At 39.0% G+C, this 18,383-nt stretch overlaps 1 long non-coding RNA gene across 3 annotated transcripts in view; it reads right to left on the reverse strand.

Annotated features, from left to right (window-relative positions):
- Positions 1 to 5,581: 5,581 nt before the first annotated feature.
- Positions 5,582 to 18,383, reverse strand: part of LOC139166648 (uncharacterized) — a 42,805-nt gene continuing 30,003 nt past the window's right edge. For all 3 annotated transcript variants that reach the window (XR_011559006.1, XR_011559004.1, XR_011559005.1), the window contains 2 exons: positions 9,232 to 9,376; positions 5,582 to 6,572 (listed from right to left, as the gene is read on the reverse strand). This is a non-coding gene — a long non-coding RNA (uncharacterized lncRNA). The remainder of the gene's footprint in view (positions 6,573 to 9,231; positions 9,377 to 18,383) is intronic.

Below are 18,383 nucleotides of genomic sequence, written 5' to 3' on the forward strand. Positions count from 1 at the left end.
GCAATGGCGACGAGACGTCCTCCGGTGATCCTGACTTCCTCTTTTTCGATCCGAAAGGCTGCAGGCAGTTCCGGACCTTCCGAGGGCAATCCGGGTTAAAAGGCTAATCCTGCTAATAACCACAATTAAACTTCTTAAAGGACCACAAGGAAAAATTTTTAAATGCAAACCCAAGTGTTAACCCAGTAGCTTAACTTAATTAAACTCTAAAAGAAAGTAAAAGAAAACCAAGAGCCCAACACCACCCAGCTACTTGCGGTCACAAGCAATGGCGGCGAGACGTCCTCCGATGATCCTGCTTTCCCGCGAAAAGGCCAAAGGCGACTCCGGACCTCAGAGGACAATTGACCGATCTGGAGGGCGAGCCGGGAGCAAAAGGGGCGAGGGCGAGGGGTGCAGCCCCTGAAATACCCCTCCCCTCGCTCCCGGCGGCCCCTGCGAGCCAACCACAGCTCGTGGTGGCTCAGATGCTTGGCGCCCCGCCAATCAGCTGGGAGGCGGCGTCCTGCCCCTCCCAGCTGCGGCGGACTTACAGCCGGGGGGATTCTTCCCCCTGCTGGCCGGGCAAGCAGTTTTGCTGCCTAAAGCAGCGCGTGGGCGCGCCCGCGCTCTGCGCAGGCACGCCCAGCTGGGAGGCGGTGTTCTCGCCCCTCCCCGCCGGCGCAACTATCGACCGGGCGAAATCGCCCGGTCTCTTAAAAACATAGAAGACTGACGGCAGAAAAAGACCTCATGGTCCATCTAGTCTGCCCTTATACTATTTCCTGTATTTTATCTTACAATGGATATATGTTTATCCCAGGCATGTTTAAATTCAGTTACTGTGGATTTACCAACCACCTCTGCTGGAAGTTTGTTCCAAGCATCTACTACTCTTTCAGTGAAATAATATTTTCTCACGTTGCTTTTGATCTTTCCCCCAACTAACTTCAGATTGTGTCCCCTTGTTCTTGTGTTCACTTTCCTATTAAAAACACTTCCCTCCTGAACCTTATTTAACCCTTTAACATATTTAAATGTTTTGATCATGTCCCCCCTTTTCCTTCTGTCCTCTAGACTATACAGATTGAGTTCATTAAGTCTTTCCTGATACGTTTTATGCTTATGCTAATGAAAATAATAATCTATATCAGAGTTTTTCTGATACTTAGACAAAACCAACTGAATTTTCTCTAATTCCTAGGTGAAAAAGTATTTTTCCCCAAATGCAGTATTGAAATATGAAAAACTTTGATGCAGATAGTTTTCAGCTTACAACCATAATTGAGCCCAAAATTTCTGTTGCGAAGCAAGGTGTTAAGTGAGTTTTGACCCATTTTACAAACTGTCTTGTCACAGTGAATCACTGCAGTTGTTAAGTCAGCAACTCAGTTGTTAACTGAATCAGGCTGCCCCCTTGGCTGCTTGTCAGAAGGTCTCAAAAATGGTCACATGACCCTGGAATACTGCAACCATCATAAATATATGCCAGTTGCCAAGCGTCCAAATTTTGATTACATGACCACGGAGATCCTGTAACAGTCACAAAGTGTGAAAAATAGTCATAAGTCAATTACTTCAGTGTTGTTGTAACTACAGGTCAAGTGCTTCCTGTAATTGTTGCCATTTTGTTTTGGTTTTTTTATCACTTAGCTAATTTAATGGTGCATTTGATTTAATTCAATTGTGCAACCATAAATTATTTATTATTTATATATATTGATATCACAAAGAATTAAGGCTTTCCTACTGCATTTCATAAACATGACTATATATTTTAAGAATATAACTAATATTCTATTCTAATATAATAGAGTAGCTGCTAGTCATTAATATCCAAAGAGGGGGGGGCAAAGGTGTGTGGGGGAGAAAGAACCAGAACTCAGTTAATACTACTACTACTAATAATAATAATAATTTATTCGATTTGTATGCTGCCCCTCTGCAAGGACTCGGAGCAGCTCACAACAATAATAAAATACAATAAACAGTGGTACAAATCTAATATTAATAAAAGCTAGAATTAAAACCCCTTAATATTAAAAAACAATCAATAGTACACAATCACACCATTCTCAAGTGCTATAATCAGCAGAGGGAGGGGAATCAGTCCCCCCATGCCTGGTGACATAAATGGGTCTTTAACATCTTGCGGAAGACGGGGAGGGTGGGGGCAATTTGAATCTCTGGGGGGAACTGATTCCAGAGGGCCGGGGCTGCCACAGAGAAGGCTCTTCCCCTGGGTCCTGCCAAATGGCATTGTTTAGTCCAGGGGTAGGCAAAGTTGGCTCTTCTATGACATGTGGACTTCAACTACCAACTACCATGAAGGCCAACTCTGTGGGACCTAAATCGGCCGCTGGGTCCAATGCCATGTAGGGCTTTATAGGTCATTACCAACATTTTGAATTGTGACCATAAACTAATAGTAGAAATGTTCCCTAAAGAGTTATTCATTGATTTTACCTTTGAAATGTCTATCATTATAAAACTCTAAGATTCAAATGATTAATATGTTCAACCCTCCTTTTCCAGATTTCCAGATTTCCAGATATGATTTAAAAGAAAAATGAACAACTTCAAAGGTATTCTTTCAAAAGGCATCTGGACTGTTTTTTCCTTGAGGGAGGAAGAAGATGTTTCGCTTCCATTGTCACAACTATCCTGTCTGAACCAATGAAGCTTCTTGGATGAGAAGCAAAATGTCTTCTGTTTCCTCAAGGAAAAAACAGTCCAGTGGGCGGTGGGGGGAGCATCTTTGAGATAACTATGACCTGGATGATTGAGAATCTCCACAGACAACTTTTGGGCATGCAGGATTTGTATTCTTCACCATGGGAAGAGAACCCAAGGTATTAATGAGCAGAGATGCAAAGTGGGTGGGATTGTGTCATACATGGCCACAGCATTTGGGTTTCCTGGACTTTCCTCAGATTTTAGGAGCAGACTTTATGGGTGGATTTTATGATATGTTGCACTCTTCTAAGCCATACAAAGCCAGGAATTACAGTGCAGCTTTAATCAATTTTTCTCTCTAAAAATGATAAAACAGATTATTTACATTTTCTTTAAATGTCAAAATTTCTATTCAAATCTGAGCACACATTTCCACAATAAACCCATTTGCTAAGCTGTGATCTGCATCCCAAAATTTTGATTTTGACAAGTCAGCATATTCTACTTTGCATATAAATTTGGCAAATTCATATACAAAATGTACGTCCACACACAAAATATATAGGAAACCTGTTTGTTTCATTTCTTACCCCACAATGAATAATATGTTTGTATGTGTATTTGGTTTTGTATATTAAGGGGTTTTAATCTGCTTTTAGTATTGGATTATTACTGTATACTGTCTATGATTGCTGTTAGCCGCCCCGAGTTTTCGGAGAGGGGCGGCATATAAATCCAATAAAACTAAACTAAACTAAACTAAACTAAACTAAACTAAACTAAACTAAACTAAACTAAACATCCAACAGATTATTTTGGCAACTGATGCTGCACCTTCATGACACTGAAATCCACTTGTTAGAAATGTCTCCCTTGGGAGTCAGAATCAAAGGTGTATCCTGAGGGGTCCTGGAAAGTATATTTTATATTGCTAGCCTTATTTTTAATTAAGAATAATATATTGCCAGAAAGAAACAGAAAAGAACAGAGTGTATTGCTAAAAAAACCCAATTGTGATTCCACTATCACTTTTTATATTTATGAGTTTATGACATTAATTTGCAGAGATGATCAGAAACCCATCAATTATATTTTGTATGTGAACAGTTCTAGTAGGTTAAAGATTTGAAAATGTATATCACCATATTAAAGAAGCTTCTATGAAACAATATTTAAATATTAACTGATAGCTAGAAAAGTTTATTCCAGTTTCTTGGAATAAAAGAAACATTTATATTGTAATGGTGTATCTAAAAATAACTGGAGCTATAATTTGAGCATTTCTACAAAATGAAAATGCATTCTACATAAAGGCTATTTATTCTTCCATTAGAGAATACAACAATAAGAGCCCAATTAAAAACAGACAAATGGGAAATTATATATTGCAGTTGTTTATTGCGAGGAGACTTTACAGTCACATCTGGTTGAAGGGAAATTAAGAATAACAAGTTCAATTTTAAAAACAACAACCCTCAACCTTGATTTGGACAGATTCCAGACTAGAAAAAATGGTTGGATTTTACCTTTAAATAATTATGTTTGCTAATTTTTTTATCTACCTCATCTACTATATGCTATTGAAGTTACAAGGCTCCCAATTTGATAATTTTGTACTCAAATTTGGGGTTACGTCAAGTTATCTATAACTTAATATATAATAACTTGCTATATTCCCTGGAAAAGGGATTATAATAACAGTTGGAAGAGACCTTGGAAGTCTTTTAGTCCAACCCTCTGCTTTGGTTGGAGACCCTACACTACTTCAGAAAAATGGTTATCCAATATCTTCTTAAAGATGTTGAAGGATTGAAGAATCACAGACAACCTGTTCTGGTGGAGAAGGAAGTCTGCCCCGATTATTATTATTATTATTATTATTATTATTATTATTATTATTAATAATAATAACAACAACAACAACAACGAACAACAATAGTTATTGTTATTGTTGTTGTTGTTGTTATTATTATTATTATTATTATTATTATTATTATTATTATAGACAGCAGAATTGAGGAGAAGCAGCTAGAGAAATTAGTGAAATACGAAGATCTAAAAATCGAGCTGCAACGACTCTGGCATAAGCCTGTGAAAGTGGTCCCAGTGACACTTGGCACACTGGGCGCAGTACCAAAGGATCTCAGTGGACATTTGAAAACCATTGGAATTGACAAAATCTCCATCTGTCAATTGCAAAAGGCCGCTTTACTGGGATCGGCAAACATAATTCGTTGCTACATCACGCAGTCCTAGGTGCTTGGGAAGCACCGGACTAGTGATGAAATACGAAATCCAGCATAGTGATCTCGTTTGCTGTGTTGTACTGAAATAAAAATAATAATAATAATAATTATTATTATTATTATTATTATTATTATTTATTAGATTTGTATGCCGCCCTAGTGGAACAATACCTTAGATCAGGGGTAGGGAACGTTGGCTCTTCTATGACTTGTGGACTTCAACTCCCAGAATTCCTGAGCCAATCATGCTAGCTCAAGAATTCTGGGAGTTGAAGTCCACAAGTCACAGAAGAGCCAACGTTCCCTACCCCTGCCTTAGATGTTATGTGAGCTACCAGCAGAACAATTGGGCTGAATTGCTGCTTTTTGCAGAAGTAGCATACAATAATTCTGTACACAGTAGCACGGGACTAACTCCTTTTCAGGTTACCAGTGGTCGAGATTTTGTTCCCATGCCAGAACTACCTACAGAACCTCCCTCATCCATCACGTTGGTGGAGTGGATGGGAGGACACGAAGAAGGCGCTGACAGAGGCAGCGCAAGCCTGCAAGAAACAAGCAGATAAGCACCGATCTCCCCAACCGCCTTTTCGAGTGGGAGGTAAAGTTTTTCTGTCTACCAAATACATTCGGTTAAGGCTGCCTAGCAAAAAGCTAGGTCCAAAATTCCTGGGCCCTTTTCCAATAGTGAGTGTAATTAACCCAGTCATGGTGCAGCTTGCATTATCTAGAATCCTAGGGAGGATCCACCCTGTATTTCACTGCAGCCTGCTTAATCCGGTGATCAGATCCAACGTTAGGCCACATGCACAGCCGCCCCTTTCCCCTGTAGTAATTCAAGGGGAACCCTATTACGAAGTGAAAAGAATTTTGGATTCCCGCATTTTCCGGGAAACCTTGCAGTACCTAATTCATTGTGATGAGATGAACCGGGAGCAGCACCAGTGGGAGGCTCCTCCCATCCACCCACTCATCATCAAAAACACCTGTTGTATGATTCATCTCAAGGAAGGCTGGAACACGGGAACAGGCAATCCCTGATTCCCCCCCCCCCATTCATTGTGCAGAACAACATAGAATTCTTGTGTTCTGTTGGTGGTAGACTGGAGGGAGAAATCCAATTTAAATTGAAGCAGTTTCCAGAGAGTTTACTGACTGTGGAAAGCTGGAGTATCATTACAGAAAATTCACAGCAGATTGTTAACATTCTGTTATGCACTATAATGTTCACCACTGTGAAAAAATAAATCAGAGCTAATTATACAATGAAATATTGTACATTCCTCACAGCATTTTAATAGAAAATCAAGTGATTCTGTAGTTTCAACAATTCCCTTTGAGTGATTTCCAGTTAAAGTGTGCAAAATGTGATGGAGCAGACACACACACACACACATATACCCTTACCTTACTTTCCCATAACATATTTCTACCAAATCATCATGCTTTTATAGCAAGAAATTATAGAGAGAAAATAAAATCCCATAAAGAATGAAGATTCCAATTTATTTTGTCACCCTCTTCCTTATTATAAACTGCTTGTGAAGTATTGTACAATGCCTTTAAAACCTGTGGATATGCAAATATCTCCTGTCCAAACTTGGGAGGCTGATTAGGAATTGCAGAAATCACTCAATCGTGTCCCTCTTTGTAAATCACATGGAGAATTACCTATAAGAACAGAAGGAAGAGCAGTGATCAAAGCAATGACCCGATATTTTTATTTATTTTTATTTTATTAGTTTGTCAAACATGTACAAGATAGCAAGTATGACTATGAACATGGACATGAGGGGAAAAAATTAATATAAATAAATGGGGACTGTAGGACATTGACGGTAGGCAAACTGGTGTCCTTATGCATGTCCCCCTTACAGGGCTCTTAGGAATGGGGTGAGGCCTACGGTATGTTGAGCTTGATCTCATTCTAAGAAACTAATTTGATGAGATATGACTTAGACAGGCTCTTCCCTAGTTGACACAAAGATAAAATAAGGGAAAGGAGAATCACATTCACGACTTGAAATCCTGTTATTATAACTGTTACTATAAGCAGTTCTCACATATACATCATTGGTTTCTTAGTCTGATCTACCTTGTAGGGATGACAATCTCACTTATGTCCAATCCAAGTCAATAGTTGGATTACATTTGGAAAAATATAATGATATTCCTCCAGCATGCTTATTTGTTTTTTTCATCAGAATGGGATACAACTATTACGAACTATGCTAAATGTCACAGAGATTATGACCAATCTTTTGAATTATGTTCCTTTAGAATATTATTTAAAGACAAAGTATAATGAAATTTGCAGACACGATAATCTTATAATAGGAACATACTAGCAGACAAATGATCTTGAAGGAGATTAGTGTAAAGAGAAAAGATCATCATAAGCAATGATAATGTGTCTTCGTGAATGCAGTGCAGCTGATTATGAAGGGAGGGAGTGAATATTTGTCATTAATTAGTGATTTCCATAATGTAAATTGTTGAAATATCCAACTATTTAGATCCATCATTTACTTATCTAATTGCACTCTACAAATGGCTTGTATCTATACCTGAATTTCATGTTGTCAAAAGGCCATTGCAAACAAAGCAGCTTCAAACCCATTATTGTCTTTCTCATCTCAATAGTGAACATTATTTTAGCTGAATGATGAAATATGAATAGAAACAATGAATGAAATAAAAACGAATTATTATAAAAGAGAGGGGATGTTTAGTATGTAAAGTCTTTGTGAATTGTAGACACTATTTTTATGTAATCAGAACTATTTGAAAGAGATTGCTGGAATTTGTTGCTTAATAACAACAACTAATTCTTCTGAGAAGTCAAAGAAGTGTCAGTAAACCAACTTTGGAAAGAGAGGGAAGGCAGAAAAGTGGTTTCCCATTAAAAGTTCCCCATATAGCATATACTTTAAAAGTGCTCCTCTTCAAAGGTGAAGCTGTACAATTGTTGTACAGCTTCACCTTCGAAGCTGTACAACAGTTGTGTACAGCTGAACAAAAGTTGTATCCTCAACACAATTTTGGTAAGCAACCACAATATTAATGGAGCATCTCTTTTCATGTTTTAAAAAAGGCTACTATGAAAAATGAGCCATAGGATTTTTAAGATCTAAAATTTTAAAAAGGGAATTAGGAATTAGGAAAGGTACATTAGTATCTTTGGATATTGTCAAAGCTATATTGATTATAATGTATTTTTGTGGCAAACTTCATGTCAAGACAATGAGTTTTAAGTTTACATGTACATACTGTAGTTTTTGGAGTATAAGGCCTACTTAGGAAAACAAGAAAAAAATATTCTGAACCTAATGGTGTAGTAATATATTTAAGAATAATATTTCAAACATGTAAAGTCAACAGCAGTATTAATGACCATCATCACTGTCATTAAAAAATGAAGAGAGGTTCAAGCACTCTTCTAATTTTCTGGAAACTTCAATAATTCATCATCGCTAGTGTCAGAATTTAGCAAGTTCAGTTGCTCACAATCACTGATATCATCTTTTTTACTATCTTCATATATGAGATGAAGATAGCCGCCCTGAGTCCGCAAGGAGAAGGGCGGCCTTTAAATCTAATAAAATAAATAAATAAATATCAGTTCCATCTAAGGCATTAGTAATGCCACATTTTTTGAATGACTATGCAATAATTTCATCCTTCACTGAGTGCCATGATGTTTTCACCCATTCACAAACTTTAGCGATAGTGGGCCTCTCATTCATCCAGTCAGATCATGATTACCATCAGCCATCCATCTACTCTTCTCGCATATAAACTTTAAATAGTTTGTTGATGGAAACTGGCTGATAAGATCCTCCAGGAATTACAGCTGGATGAGTCTTCATTTCTTTGAAACTTTCATTGTGGTTTTGCTAATATGTGCTCTAAATTGGTCGAGCTATAATAAAACAAGTTTTTTTCAGAAGCTCTCCAGGACGTTTGGACCACAGTTTTTCAACCCATACTCTCACTCCATTTTCGTCCATCCATCCCTCCATCCTTTCTCATGGACATGCCTAATCTAAAAATCTGACAATTTTAGGACAATGGTGATTCTTTTCCTCCCCTCTCAAAAAATCTAGTGATGTTATCTTTACAAAGACAAACAGCATGCCAGTCTGTGCTAATAAAACACAAATTGCATCGATGGCTGTGGTGGGGCAGGAAGCCATGCCATGCCCAGCGCTGGGAGGCAGGGGAATGGATGACAAGAGGAGCCCTGTCTCGCCAAGTGAGCCCCAATGACCATAATCCTAACTCTAATCCTAACCCCTACCTGCCTAACCTACTAAAAGCCAAGCCATACCTCTCTCTGTGCCTCCAGGCTTACAGTCCATGCAATCCAGGCAGGGCAGCACGGTGTCAGGTAGCGGCAGGGTGGCAGACCTGGCAGTGTGTGGCAGGTCTGGCGGTGGGGCAGCCGGCAGTGGCTGGACGTCATGAGCAAACTGCTGGACAAACAGAGCAGAAAGTGGTGAGATCAGCTGATTCTCCACACTTGAACAAATTGTTTGCCAGAACTGGTTGAATCCCACCTTTCCAATTGGCAGTTGAGTCAGCATCCCAGAATACTGCAAATCAGTTGCCTGATGCCATTAAGTCCCATCTATTATTTTAATCAGCCATCTCCTAGATATGGCTGATGCAGCATTCAGTGTATAAGAAGCACCACAATTTTTACCCACTTTTAGGAGGGGGGAAATGTGTCTTATACTCCAAAAAATAAGGTAAATCCCATATTCAGAAGCTTGTTACAATAGAATCATACAAATATGATTTTACTGCAGAGCAATTACAAAGTACAGTATATATACTGATCTGTCCCACGCAGAACAGCACAATGAAGTCTTAAATTTATATAAATCCCAGAATTTAAATTTCAGGAGATTTCTTCTCATCTTATAGTAAAGAGAACCTCAGCCATTCTTTTCCTGGTCTTGACATTGGAAGATGTCTACTCCATGCTTATATAATAGTTTAGTTTAGCCTTAGAAATGCAGGTTCCCATTTTATCGACTACAGCCCTTAGAGGGATAATAAAATATTGAAATTGCTTTACCTATGAATGTATTTATATGAAACCCCTGGGGAAAGCTTAGAGGAAAAGAAAAGGACAGCAATTAATAATTTGTATGATTGGGAGGGAAATCCTTTGGTTTGATGAGATTTAGATAAAGATGCAAGTTTATGCCCCTATTCCAGAGTCCAACATAATCAATATGATATTTTACTGATTTACAGAGAAGGTCACTTATAGAATATGTCTCAATGAGATTTCTCTTGTGTGTTGTTTTCTTTTTAAGTGGAAGCATGTGTTGGAAGATTAAGCAGCATCCTTTTAATCTCCGATTGTCCAGCTCCCCCTGCTGTAATTACAGATTGCGAGACAGAAATGGCAACAGATGTTCAGTGTCTAAGCTAAGAATTATATACTTAGTCAATATTCCAGTAATTCAACACACTGATTGAGAGAGCAGAACTTTACATTTAGGCTGGATGGCAAAATGAAAGAATTTGTGAGATGAGCTGAATATGAGTGTAATCCTAATTGCTAACTGCTAATGAGCAGAGAATGGTGCAGTCTATATGATAATTGCACTGTGCATAAATAAGATAATTTGCCATTTCTTTCCCCCCCCCCCCTACTCTTATTCAATGTGTCATACTTTCTTAGGGAATCCTTCAAATATATTTTGAGACAGCATCTTTGCTTGCTACCCTGTACTTCCCTAAACAGGCCTGTACTTCCCTAAACAGACTAATTAGTTAAAATTAAAATAAACTAATAACACTCGACCTCATCCTGACAGGTGATGTTTCCTAGCTGACTGGCTGGCTTTTTTAATTCAGTCATTTTATTCCTTGTTCTGGTTTTAAGAAAAGCAATATTATAGATTAAAACTCAGCCTAAAAATAGGTCAAAGCTTAGATCAAGGGAGGTGAGGATTTCATTGAGGGTTCATCAAGGTTGTGTTTGACCTCAGGGTGTTTAACCTGACCACAACTGGTCCAAACTATTCTAGAATGTATATTTATTTTTATTTATTTATTTTGTCCAATACACAATACATAGAAGAGAATAGACATGAGGTAATATATATAAAGAAAAATATAAAATAGAGGAGAAGATATATCAAAGGAAGAAAATATATATGATATATGAGATAAAGGAAAGACAATTGGACAAAGGACGAAAGGCACACTGGTGCACTTATGTACGCCCCTTACTGACCTCTTAGGAACTTAGGAACTGTCTAAGGGAGAAATGTTGGGGGTTAGGGGTTGACACTATTGAGTCTGGTAATGAGTTCCACGCTTCGACAACTCGATTGTTAAAGTCATATTTTTTACAGTCAAGTTTGTAGCGGTTAATATTAAGTTTGAATCTGTTGAGTGCTCTTGTGTTATTGCGGTTGAAGCTGAAATAGTCATTGACAGGTAGGACGTTGCAGCATATGATCTTGTGGGCAAAACTTAATAATAATAATAATAATAATAATAATAATAATAATAATAATAATAAATGAGATCTGGTAATCTTTCTGGTTTATCCAAGCCTTTCCTCAAAAATATTTTATTGGATAAAGCAGCACAGTATTCTACTAGATCAGTAATGCAGTTTGGGACCAACTAGAAACCAGATTATTTTGGTAGGACAGGATATATCGATGTCTGTTTAGAGAAAACAAAAGGATCTATGATGGCCTCAGGAGAACCAAGAAAAATATTAGCTCAGTGCCATTCTCATACAGGACCTCTATCTGAAAGGTGACCTGCTTGTATTCCCAAAGAAAGTTGAAGTACAGTGGCCCTTTCAAGAAGACAGCCTTAACAAAATGTCCCCTTTGTTTTCTAAAAATATCCCCATTATTTATTTAAACAACTTTATGATTTTATTAAACAATGGAAATGTTCCAGGCGTCAGGGCTGGAGCAAAATGCTGACCTTAATTATAAGAAGGAGGAGAAGCCCAATGATATTCATAATTCTGCAAGTGCTGTTTTATTTTTCTTAGAAAAATATGCTTATTTGTTATTACTATATCTCATGGTAGAAGGATCCAGCCTCTTGCAATGGTGTTCTTTTCCACTTAAAAACAAATGTGCCGAGGAAAATGGGTTTACCATTCATTTTAATTTTTATCCCTAACAATGATGGACAACGTGTAATTCTCTTAATGTTTTTCAACTTCAATTTTTACCATTCTTACAAACAGTGCCAGCATGGTCAATGATGTAGAATTATGGAATATGTAGCCCAACACCCTCTGAAGGCTCTCACACATTACCTAATCCTGCTCTAAAAACAAATATAAAAACAATAGTGGCACACACCCAAAAATAATAATCTAACATCATCATCCTGTATGATTTAGACCAACTTCTTATTGAAACATTTTATAAGAATTATATGAATTTCACTGAATGAATGCAACAACTAAAGAAAAGGACAGAGGGAGGCAGACAAAAGGCTACAAGGCAGGCGGGGCAATAGTATTACTGGAATAACAGCAACTTAATATGTACCAATGGGAAAAGAAATATTTGGAAGATTAGGCAACATGAAACGGGCAAGAATATTATTTGAAAATAGGAATATGCATGTCAGTAAAAACCTATATTTCCTGCTTCTATTAACAGATGAATAAAATTTTCTATAGATTTCTCCCCACCCCACCCCGAAATGCGTAGAAAACAACACAAAGTAGGCTATACATGGAAGATACATGCATCCCTCCTTGAATTCATGTAATTGCTAAGTAACCACGAAACGTTTCTTTAAAAAAGCACACTCAGAAATTACCATGTTTTTATATTGACTTAAACATTTATCTAACAGTATTGCCTTGTGTTCTTTTTAACACAAATTCCTTTGAGTATTGATGGTGTTACTTATGGCGCTGCCAAAAAAACTGGTTCAGGGGCATGCCAGGCCTGGGTCACTACTGGTTCTAGCGACCCAGGCCGCCAAGTTACTACTGGTTCTACAGAATTAGTCGAACCAGTAGGAACCCACCTCTGCATATCTTGATCAATCACCCTTCAGACAGCTTTCTCCGAGCTAAATATTTCCAAAATACTTTTATTTATTTATTGGATTTGTATGCCGCCCCTCTCCGCAGACTCGGGGCGGCTAACAACAATGATAAAAACAGCATGTAACAATCCAATCCAATACTAAAATAACTAAAAAAAACCCTTATTATAAAAACCAAACATACATACAGACACACCATGCGTAAATTGTAAAGGCCTAGGGGGAAAGAATATCTCAGTTCCCCCATGCCTGACGGCAGAGGTGGGTTTTAAGAGGTTTACGAAAGGCGAGGAGGGTGGGGGCAATTCTAATCTCTGGGGGGAGTTGGTTCCAAAGGGCCGGGGCCGCCACAGAGAAGGCTCTTCCCCTGGATCCTGCCAAATGTCATTGTTTAGTTGACGGGACCCGGAGAAGGCCCACTCTGTGGGACCTAACTGATCGCTGGGATTTGTGCAGCAGAAGGCGGTCCCTGAGATAATCTGGTCCGGTGCCATGAAGGGTTTTATAGGTCATAACCAACACTTTGAATTGTGACCGGAAACTGATCAGCAACCAATGCAGACTGCGGAGTGTTGGTGTAACATGGGCATATTTTCTTAGACAGGGTATTCATGTCTTATTTACTTTTTTCCAGTTTGTATTCTTTTTCTTTTTGTCCGTTTCCTTTATTGTTTAATTCAATAACAGTAATAGTAATCTCATGGAAAGAATTGATCCTCTTTTGCTTTTTTTAGCCAGTCCCCTCACTTTTTTTTTAAAGAAGATTTATCTTTTTGTCTCCTGAACGTCCTATGCACCCATTAAATCATTTCTAACACTGGCCCTATTCTTGTATAATTATCTGAAACATCTACATGCTTCTCAAACAGATGCTGCCCAGCACCAGCTGGCTTCCTAGGGGGACATTAAAAAACTGCTCTGCCACCTTTTACATTTGACACACCAGCAGTCTGGTTGCATTTTAATTCAAATGGAATCTATCTCTCTTGTACACCTTCAACTTGTCCCCAAAGCCCATATGCTATTGTAACCCAAGAACTCTGTCTGGTGCAGTGAAAGATATTACCATATTATAAAGTATTGGAAAATTAACCACCTGTTTAGTTGAGTTTGCCCATGGAAGATGAAAAGGTATCAAATTGTTCTTCACTTCATAGAGCAAAATGTTCTAAATATGCATCCTAGTAGAATAGGACCATCTGGAACTTAATCTGGAAGTATTTTGCTTGCACCAAGTAATGATCATTTTTGAGGAAAGAGGGAATGGACCTGAAAGACCAGAAGAAGAACTGCTATCAAGACAATGGACAGATAAAAAAGAGTTGAGTCCAGGACAGAAATATAGCCTGAGAATATGTCTTCGACCAGATCCACTCTGATTCTGACAAAAATAAAGGAAGAAGAGGGGAAGCACATTTAGAATTACAAGATTCTGCTACTATGCTTTTACAGTTAAAGTAGTATTGACCAGCATAACTTTGGTTTCCTAGTCTGGTCTACTTTGAAGGGCTGATTTCTCTTTTTTCTTTTTTTAATAATAAACTTTATTAATTTTTCATAAAAAACACAAACTGACATACACACATTTAACATAAAATTTGGGGTTGCAGTTTCCCTTCTTATTCTAGAAGTCAAATTTCCATGCAGAAAAAAGAATACATTATTAATACCTTAAATCAATTAATATGGGTAAAAAGAAGAAATTTTGTTTAATCTTATATAAAAGAAACCTTCATATATAAACAGAATAAAACACAAGATTTAAATCATAACAATACTTCTACAGTTCTCACCTAAGTTTTACTTTTACTTCTTCTTCTTATTTATCCATATACAGTGGTACCTCGATTCTCGAACGCTTTGGTTTTCGTACATTTTGGATACCGAACAAAATTTTCTGCAAAAATTTGCTTCAGTATCCGAACAACAATTCGGATACTGAACAGAAAATTTTCTTTACTATCTGAAATGTAAGATCTGAGAGGACGGGATGAGAGAGAATGGAAGTCGGAATCCCGACATGCCCCTCCTGGCCGCCCTCTTAACAGCCTCCCAGTCTCTACCTTGTAACTGCTCCAAGCTGCAGGAAGGGGAGGGCTGGCTGCAATACCGGCAGCTTCGGGGGCTCCTTTCCACAGCGGTTCAGTTCGTTACCTCCAGGCAGCTGCACCAACTTTTTCTTACCCGGCTCCGGCGGCTTCCCTTCATCATGTGATATTCCTGACGCTGCTGCTGCTCCTCGAAGGGAAGCCGCCGGAACCGGGAAAGAAAAAGTTGGTGCAGCTGCCTGGAGGTAACGAACTGAACCGCTGTGGAAAGGAGCCCCCCGAAACTGCCGGTATTGCAGCCAGCCCCACCGTTCCTGCAGCTTGGAGCAGTTACAAGGTAGAGACTGGGAGGCTGTTAAGGGGGTGGCCAGGAGGGGCGTGTTGGGATTCCGACTCCCATTCTCTCTCACCCCGTCCCCTCAGATCTTTATCCCATAGGAAATAGAGGAAATACTGTAGATTTAATTGGTTCCCAGCAAGTCAATGGGCTGGGAACCAATTAAATCCATTTCCATTATTTCCTATGGGATGAATTAATTCGGTTCTCGACCAAATCGGTTCTCGACCACACTTCTGGAATGGATTGTGGTCGAGAACCGAGGTACCACTGTATACACTTTATTCCAAATCACATGAAGGGCTGATTTCTACAATCTAGGTGCTACTTGCATATCATTTCAGCTGGGAGTCAGTAAATAGATCATATATGACTCAATCTTTTGGGGAATTTTTTTTCCTAATGGGAGAATTTAAGCGGCCTTCAGATTTTTCTAAATATGACTTGGTGAAATTCTCTGGTGACATTTCTGACAAGACCAGTAACATTCCTCATATTTTCCTGCATCTAATGGCACAGAAGCTAAATGATTACAGAAGACCAGTATAAATGGCCTGCAATATTTTAAGTGTTGATAGGGAGTAACAGTAATCTATTGGTTTGATGGAAAATGGAAATAACCAAATTCTAATAAGATGTGAGTTTATATCATATAGTGTATGTACTTTTTGAGAAAGGGGTGGAGCTTCTATCACAACATCACACTAGTGATCTTTTAGATTTTGACAAACACATAGCCTTGGATCCCCAAGCTCCCGGTCCAACCTATTTGGACCGGGAGTCACTGCTCACAGTCACTCATGCCCTCATCACCTCGAGGTTCGACTACTGTAATGCTCTCTACATGGGGCTACCTTTGAAAAGTGTTCGGAAACTTCAGATCGTGCAGAATGCAGCTGCGAGAGCAATCATGGGCTTCCCCAGGTATGCCCATGTTACACCAACACTCCGCAGTCTGCATTGGTTGCCGATCAATTTCCGGTCACAATTTAAAGTGTTGGTTATGACCTATAAAGCCCTTCATGGCATTGGACCAGAATATCTCCGAGACCGCCTTCTGCTGCACGAATCCCAGCGACCGATTAGGTCCCGCAGAGTGGGCCTTCTCCGGGTCCCGTCAACTAAACAATGTTGGTTGGCGGGCCCCAGGGGAAGATCCTTCTCTGTGGCGGCCCTGACTCTCTGGAACCAGCTCCCCCCAGAGATTAGAACTGCCCCTACCCTCCTTGCCTTTCGCAAACTCCTTAAAACCCACCTTTGTCGTCAGGCATGGGGGAACTGAGATATCTCCCCCGGGCCTATATAATTTATGTATGGTATGTTTGTAGGTATGTCTGCTTAAAAATGGTTTGGTTTTTTTTAACTATTTTAAATTTTAAATTTTAAATTATTAGATTTGTCAGGAACTGTTTTTATTGTGTTGTGAGCCGCCCCGAGTCTACGGAGAGGGGTGGCATACAAATCTAATAAATAAATAAATATAAATAAATAAGTGCCTGCTGAAGCTGTCTGCTCACTTCCATCTCCCATTTGAATCCCTGTTACCACACTACACTAAGCAACTGCCTAGCTCCTGGCCTTGTTAGCCGTCCATAATCAGATTGGCTTTTTAAAAACTCAGAGAACTACTTTATTGGCTATAAAAGCAGCTGGAATCATTGACTTGACAATATTTATACTACTTGCCATCAGAGGCTAGAACGAATGCAGCAGGCTGAACATATGGGAAGGATCAGATATAGAATAAGCTGATATAATTCCCTGCTTAGAAATTATTGTATTAGCAACAATTTAAGGCAAGACCGTGACAAAGAAATATCAGGATTTAGTGATTTCATGATTCTTTGACAAATGTATATTTTCTTTTATGTACACTGAGAGCATATGCACCAAAGACAAGTTCTTTGTGTGTCCAATCACAATTGGCCAATAAAGAATTCAATTCAATTCAATTCTAGTCGGGTCGAGTCTAAATATTCTGATCCTTACTCAGTTTTACAAAGGATATTGTAGAATTAGACAAAATACATATACACACACATGGGAACAAAATGATTAGGGTGTACAGTGATACATCGTCTTACAAACGCCTCTTCATACAAACTTTTCGAGATACAAATCCGGGGTTTAAGATTTTTTTGCCTCTTCTTACAAACTATTTTCACCTTACAAACCCCCCGCCGCCACTGGGATGCCCCACCTCCGGACTTCCGTTGCTAGCAAAGCACCTGTTTTTGTCCGGAGGTGGGGTTTCCCAGCGAGGGGAGCATCAGTGAAATCGCAGCATCGCAAAAACACAGAGGTCCGGAGGTGGGGTTTCAAGGACTTCGGTGTTTTTGCGATGCTGCGATTTCACTGATGCTCCCTTCGCTGGGAAACCCCACCTCCAGACTTCCGTTGCCAATGAAGTGCTCATTTTTGCAATGCTGGGATTCCCCTGCAACATCGCAAAAACTCAGAAGTCCGGAGGTGGGGTTTCCCATGGAGGGGAGCCTCAGGGGAATCCCAGCAGCACAAAAACGGGCGCTTCGGCTGGCAAAAGGGGTGAATTTTGGCCTTGCACGCATTCATCGTTTTTCCATTGATTCCTATGGGAAACATTGTTTCATCTTACAAACTTTTCACCTTAAGAACCTCATCCCGGAACCAATTAAGTTTGTAAGACGAGGTATCACTGTACAGCAAATCTCTTTCCAAGGAAAAGTGTCATGCATTAATTATTGCTATATCTCACTGCTGGCTTATTTTATATTATGTTATTATTATATTGCATTGCATTGCATTGCATGGCATTGCATTGCATTGCATGGCATGGCATGGCATGGCATCGCATCATATTACATTATCCATGCTTTAACTCAGTATTTCTCAACATTGCAAATTTTAAGATGTATGGACTTCAGTTTTCAGAATTCTACACAAGTTGCAAGGTTGAGAAACACTGCTCTAACCAAAGATATATTTTGGGGGTGGTTTGTATTATTTTTGATTAAAAGAAGCTGAAATCTGATGCAATCTAAATTTGCATAAATAGCT

This window comes from Erythrolamprus reginae, chromosome 4, assembly GCF_031021105.1.
Source record: "Erythrolamprus reginae isolate rEryReg1 chromosome 4, rEryReg1.hap1, whole genome shotgun sequence".
NCBI classification, from domain to species: Eukaryota; Metazoa; Chordata; class Lepidosauria; order Squamata; family Dipsadidae; genus Erythrolamprus; species Erythrolamprus reginae.